Source organism: Pygocentrus nattereri, chromosome 15 (genome assembly GCF_015220715.1).
Source record: "Pygocentrus nattereri isolate fPygNat1 chromosome 15, fPygNat1.pri, whole genome shotgun sequence".
Classification (NCBI taxonomy): Eukaryota; Metazoa; Chordata; class Actinopteri; order Characiformes; family Serrasalmidae; genus Pygocentrus; species Pygocentrus nattereri.
The window spans coordinates 33,861,557-33,868,410 of record NC_051225.1 but is presented as its reverse complement, the minus strand read 5'-3'; positions in this window follow the sequence as shown (position 1 = coordinate 33,868,410).

Below are 6,854 nucleotides of genomic sequence, written 5' to 3'. Positions count from 1 at the left end.
GACAGATGAGGTCAGGCAGGAGGCTCCATGGACCATGATGTTTGCAGATGACATTGTAATCTGTGGTGAGAGTAGAGAGCAGGTGGAAGAGAATCTGGAGAGGTGGAGGTTTGCACTGGAGAGGAGAGGAATGAAGGTCAGTAGAGATAAGACAGAATACATGTGTGTGAATGAGAGGGAAGCAGGTGGAAAGGTGAAGATGCAAGGAGTAGAGCTCGTAAAGGTGGATGACTTCAAATATCTTGGGTCAACCATCCAGAGCAATGGACAGTGTAGAAAAGAGGTGAAGAAGAGGGTGCAGGCAGGATGGAGTGGGTGGAGACGGGTGTCAGGGCTGATGTGTGACAGAAGGATAGCAGCAAGAGTGAAAGGCAAGGTTTACAAGACAGTAGTGTGTCCTGCTATGATGTATGGTTTGGAGACTGTGGCTCTGTCTAAAAGACAGGAGCCTGAGCTGGAGGTGGCGGAGATGAAGATGCTGAAGATTTTCATTGGGAGTGACAAGGATGGACAAGATTAGAAATGAGCAGATCAGAGGGACAGTGAAGGTGGAGCAGTTTGGAGATAAAGCCAGAGAGGCCAGGTTGAGATGGTTTGGACATGTGTTGAGGAGGAATAGTGGATATATTGGTCAAACAATGTTGGAGATGGAGCTGCCGGGTAGAAGGAGAAGAGGTAGACCTCAGAGAAGGTTTATGGATGTAGTGAAGGTGGACATGGAGATGGTTGGTGTAAAGTAGAGGAGGCAGTGGATAGGGCAAGATGGAGGCAGATGATCCGCTGTGGCGACCCCTAAAGGGAGCAGCCGAAAGAAGAAGAAGATTCCTTAGTTGAAGTTACAGGAGTCTACAGCACAGTGATGAAGTCTGAGAACACCCTTAATTTCCAGCCCAAACTGTCATTACGTAATAAATTTATTTTCATTTTTCAGTGTCATGTAGAAAAGCACAAAAAACATATTAGACAGAAAATTGTACAGAAGCCTCGACGACTCAAAGCAATATTGATTCATCCATTTTGGAGACTTAGTTTTTCGAAGAAATCTGCAGGAATTTTTTTCACACCTCCAAAGTTCAGTCTTGGAAGTTGGTTGTATTTTGTTTGATGTGTCCGTCTCCTTTTCTCAGTAAGGTTCTTCTTGACAGCTACACATCCTTTCAGACCCATAGCGTTAAGTTGTCTTCTCACAGTGGAAGGATGGACAGAAACACCTGTGGATGTTTTTAGATCTGAAAGTTTGATTTTCTCCTCTCTATCAAAGATGAAAGCTTTAAGTGCTGTTTATCTGATGAGGACAGTTGTGTCTATCTTGTCTTCCAGGTGGTTGTTAGGAGTTTTGGAGACTGTTGTTTTTCTTACTTATTTTCCTTTTACATTCCCAATCCTTATGCAAGTGTATTATTTTATGTCTTACCTCCTAAAATGATAAAGTATCTTACCTCTAATAAATGAAGTCTCTGACTTGTGCACAGTAGCCTTAGTGGATTTTGACCTTTTTAGGCCACTCTACAAAACTCAGTGTTCATCAGATCATGTTAATGTTTGTCTCTTTTCAAATGCCTTTCACAGAATACATGTATAACTCCAACCTGTGAAACCCGTGCTCTAAAGTTGGGTTTTGGATTTGCTCCTGGGCTCGCCTTCAGCGCCTGTCCCGTGGTGTTTGCAGCCCCCTAATGGTGAAGCAGTCAGCTGTGTTGAATGCTGATACCTACAGCTTTAATGTGCTTGAAAGGTGTGCTGTGTGAGGAATAAACAAGTATCAAATGTTGTCCTGCTTCCGGGGCTTGCTGTTGAGTTCTTCAAGGGCATCTGGATATCTGGTTGTAATTTCAGCGTATTTGCAGTCAATCTGATTGGAGCTGTTTGGGAAGAATTCTGGAAGAAGGTCTGACTGACAGCAGTAAATATTGCTGTGCACTTTAGTTGTTATTTGAGTAGCTAGAAGAAAATGATTGAGGAGAATTTGAAGCATGTTTCTCTCTTCCAGCTCAGTAGTTCAGAAAGTCTAGGCCGGAAATCAAGGCTGTGATTGCTTCGGGGCCAGCATTTTTGTTTTCCAGTAACATCAGGTTTGCCTAAAGAAAATCACACATCTCATCTAAAGGGACATTAATATTTTAATGCAGCATAGTTAGATGCTTAAGATGTAAGCAAAGTTTTTCAGAGTGGTTTGATTTGGAATGCTAAGTTCTACAGAGATGTACTGAGTCAGAAGCATAGTGATGTTGATAGGAACCAGATGTCTGAAGAGTTTAATGCCTCTACAAGCTCCCTCATACAAGGTTTATACATGACATGGCTGTGAATACATGGCTGCAACATTGGTTTATAATAGTTCTGACAAGTTTTAGGCCTGTTTTTAACACGCTTTTATGAAACCTGTTTTTTTACACACATTTATGGTGGAGGGGTACAAGCAGGGTGTAATAAATAAATATATATATATATATATATATATATATATATATATATATACATATATATATATGTAAACCTTAATATTTTAGAGTTATAATGACTCCGCTCACTGGGAAGAAGTCATTTCTTTACAGTGAATTATTTCTTAAACCACTCTACAATACTTCCCCTTTAAATCTGCACTACTTCTTTGGAACCAGTTGAAACCAGAAGAATGCAGTTTGTTACTGAGTATTAAAGTTTTGTGTTCTTTTTTGTAATAAATTGTGTTATAGTGTTACTGCAGTGACCATCTCTTCTTTTTCCACTCTTTTCTCCTTCTTGCCTCAAGCGAAGAGGAGTTCTGGTGCTGGATAAATAGGAAACAGCAGGAGAAAGGAGTCTCTTCTATCAGCCATGCTGAGCCACACTTGAACACATTTGTGATAGCCAGAGGAGGGAGAACGTGAGGAGAATGGTAATGTCTCCTCCGCAGAACATCACTCCCGCCAGCCGCCGAAAGCGCGAAGACGGAAAACAAGCATTTCACAAAGAAGTACATTGCAGACTTTGTCCAGCTACAAAGGCTGTTTTGTAAGTTGAAGGACTTGCTGGAGGAGGAAATATTGGTGGCGGGGGTTGGGCCTTCTGAGTTTACTCATCAAAAAGCCCCACTTTCTCAAAGCAAGGCCAAAAAAAAAAAAAGAGTGGGGAGTGCTGGCCTGACCTCATGGGTAATTCATACCCACAGACGTGATGTGCAGTTTCATGATTCACTGTCTAGACTTACTAAATCAATCAATTACAGAGTTGAAGGATTTGCAGAATTGAAGGCACGTAGGTAATGGGTCCTGTAATTGATTAAATTATCATTTATATGTGTTCATTTGCTGTATGCAATCCACATAATTCACATTACAAATGTATATTATAACAAGAAGGCAAATTTGATATGCTATTTAAAGCTGGCCTAACCCTAGCATTTTATATGTTATCAGGTTTGTTATGTAGCATTGTGAAGTGCAGTCTCAAAATTCACAATTTCGTATCCTTTTTGTGTTTTCGTCCATCGCTGTTCTCTGACTACAATACCCAGAATGCATTATGCAAATACTTCCAACCAGAATCCCTGTGGTGTCATAACCACCAGGATAGCTACTGATCTACAAGCTAATAAAAATCTGTGGTGCTAACTAGCATTAGTGCCACGCCGCTGACCGCTAACTTCTTTGTTTGTTAACCCTTTAAGGCAGACACAAAAACGTGGCTGTTTTTACAATTCAGTTTGCCCTTCTCATTTCTCCATGCTGTTGTTGTGTTCATTTAATATGTAAAGAGCATGTTTTAAACCAAAAACACATTTATTTTTATTTGCTTTGTTACCCAAGCTATTTTTCGAAACAAAAAAACACATGAATAGGAATATTAATCCCGCATCGTTTATATTATGTTGTTTTTCCAAATAAACAAATAAATAATAAGCATTTATTGCGCTCTGAATGAGACGGTTCACTAGAGTTAAAGCAACAATTCAGCCAACTAGCAAAAAACCTATTCAAACAAGTATACACCCCAAAACATGTGTAGTCTTTCAAAGTGTACCTCCACCTTCAAGCTACATCATCAAAAGGTGGGTTTCCTTGCATGTACACTAGGAAATTTCACTTTAGAGATTACTGCAGCATGCTGTCACAAGCAAGTAGGTATGTTTACAAGAGAAGTATAGATGGTTATGTTTTTGTTTTTGGCCAGAGTATCCCTTTAAAAATTGCTTACACATTGGTCACCTGAAATAGGCTTTTACTGGGCCTAACAAAAAGGTTGGGTGCAGTTGTTAAGCTGCATGCGTCATCCTCAGCAAAACAAATACACTTTATAAACAGTTGAAGGAAATTCATTTCACTTAGCTGACATATTTGTGTCCAAGTGTCACTAGATGGCACCATCATTCCAGTTTGTTGGGCAAAAAAAAACACTGCTTGCTCTCTCTAATGGCCTGGTATTTACTAGTGGACCAAGTACTTCTGAAAACAGGCATGTCAAACCTTCTGGGCTGAAATGCTGCAGAGATTAACGTTTACCTTCATCTAACGCTCTGAATTCAGTTAATGAAGACCTTGCCAATTGAGCCAAATCCGATGCGTTTAATGAAGCAGTATGCTGAAGTCTTCAGATTTGTGGCCTGCAAAGACTGGATCCTGAGACATCTGTCATAAAAGCCATGGACATGAATAAGAACAGCATGTTAAGAACATTTGACAGCTAAGCTTGTGGCTTAGCATTTAAGAAGTCATTAATATTCCAGTTATGTTCAAATAGGGGATCGTCTAACATGGGTAAGGCAGAAAGTTCTCATGAGGTTTTTTGTGCAGTTTGCCCGACATTAGTCATGTTAAAATGTCTCAAACACAGCTTGGCAGGTGATTATCAGGACTGTACCAATCCACCACAAGGCTTTGGCAGTCACCAAGGTCCTGCCCTCTGCTTACCTCGCATCCTACATCCATTCAGCAAATCCCAGCAGATTACAACCACAGACCTTTCCCTGTTCATTAGAAGGAATCATGGCAGACTGACACTGGCTGTGTCTAGACAGCATCATGCTACTGCTGAAATTATCCCAGAGGTGACAATGAGAAAGAAGTAAGAGTTGTTTATATTCAGCTATGTCTCCTTTAATCTCCCCAACAGATGCAATCTGCTTTTGGGCCTTTTTCTTTCAAATGAAAGAAAGTAATCGAGAAGGAAACACACAAAGGGGTTCCTCTACAAGGAGTTTAGTGTATTGACCATATTCACTTTAGAAGATGACTTCCTACTTGGTTTATACACTATATTTCCAAAAGTATTCAGTCACACATCCAAATCATTGAATTCAGGTGTTCCAATCACTTCCATGACCACAGGTGTATAAAACCAAGCACCTAGGCCTGCAGACTGCTTCTACAGACATTTGTGAAAGAATGGGTTGCTCTCAGGAGCCCAGTGAATTCCAGCGTGGAACCGTGAGAGGATGCCATGTGTGCAAGAAGTCCAGTTGTGAAATTTCCTCACTACTAAATTTTACACCGTCAACTGTCAGTGGTATTATAAGTGGAAGAGATTGGGAACAAAGCAACTCAGCCATGAAACGGTAGGTCACATAAAATGACAGAGCGGGGTCAGCGGATGCTGAGGCGCATAGTGCACAGAGGTCTCCAACTTTCTGCAGAGTCAATCGCTACAGACTTCCAACTTTACGTGGCCTTCAGATTAGCTCAAGAACAGTGCATACAGAGTTTCATGGAATGGGTTTCCAAGGTCAAGCAGCTGCATCCAAGCCTTACATCAGCAAGCACAATGTAAAGCGTTGAATGCAGTGGTGTAAAGTTCCGCCACTGGACTCTGGAGCAGTGGAGATGTGTTCTCTGGCAAGCTGATGGATGACTCTGGGTTTGATGGTTGCCAGGAGAACGGTACTTGTTTGACTGCATTCTGCCAAATGTAAAGTTTGGTAGGTCCAAAAAAGACATGGATGAGGGAGTTTGGTGTGGAAGAACTTGACTGGCCTGCACCTGACCTCAACCTGGGAGCGGAGACTGTGAGTCAGACCTTCTCGTCTTCTTCTGGAAGAATGGTCAAAAATTCCCATAAACACACTCCTAAACCTTGTGGAAAGCCTTCCCAGAAGAGTTGAAGCTGTTATAGCTGCAAAGGGTGGGCCAACATCGTATTAAACCCTATAAATTAAGAATGGGATATCACTCAATTTCATATGCGTGTGAAGGCAGACAAGTGAATACTTTTGGCAATATAGTGTAAATAAATGATTAGATGTCATATATATTATGTTATACAAAAAAACATTTTTTTACAAACACTTACAGTTCACATATATACTTTTTTATATGGGAACATCTAGGAATGCATAATAATATCAGAATATTGCTGTCAGCAGATGTTTGGTTAAGAAATTGTTGTTAGATAGATGTTTAGATTTGAGCATTGTACCTAATTGCCTAGGCATTTATATTTCAAGTAAGATACATTCTAAATATACTTTTTCATTCCAAAGTGTATTCCAAACATTTTCCAAACATATTGGGCCATTTCCAAATGTATTAAATAAATACACTTTACACATATACATAATAATATTGGAATATTGCTATCAGCAGATATTTGGTTAAGAAACTGGCATTATTGCTGTTTAGATTGGACCGATGTATCTAAATGCATATATATATATATATATATATATATATATATATATATATATATATATATATATATATATATATATATACTGTATGTATATTAAAAAAATTTGGGCCTTTTTGTACATTTCCAAATGTATTTCATAGCTGTCCAATCTCCACAATGGCAACTTTACAGGAGAAGGTAAAAACAGATTTTTACATGAAAAATATTAAATATTGAAATCTAATGATATCTGTTGGCGGATCAGTGGTTAT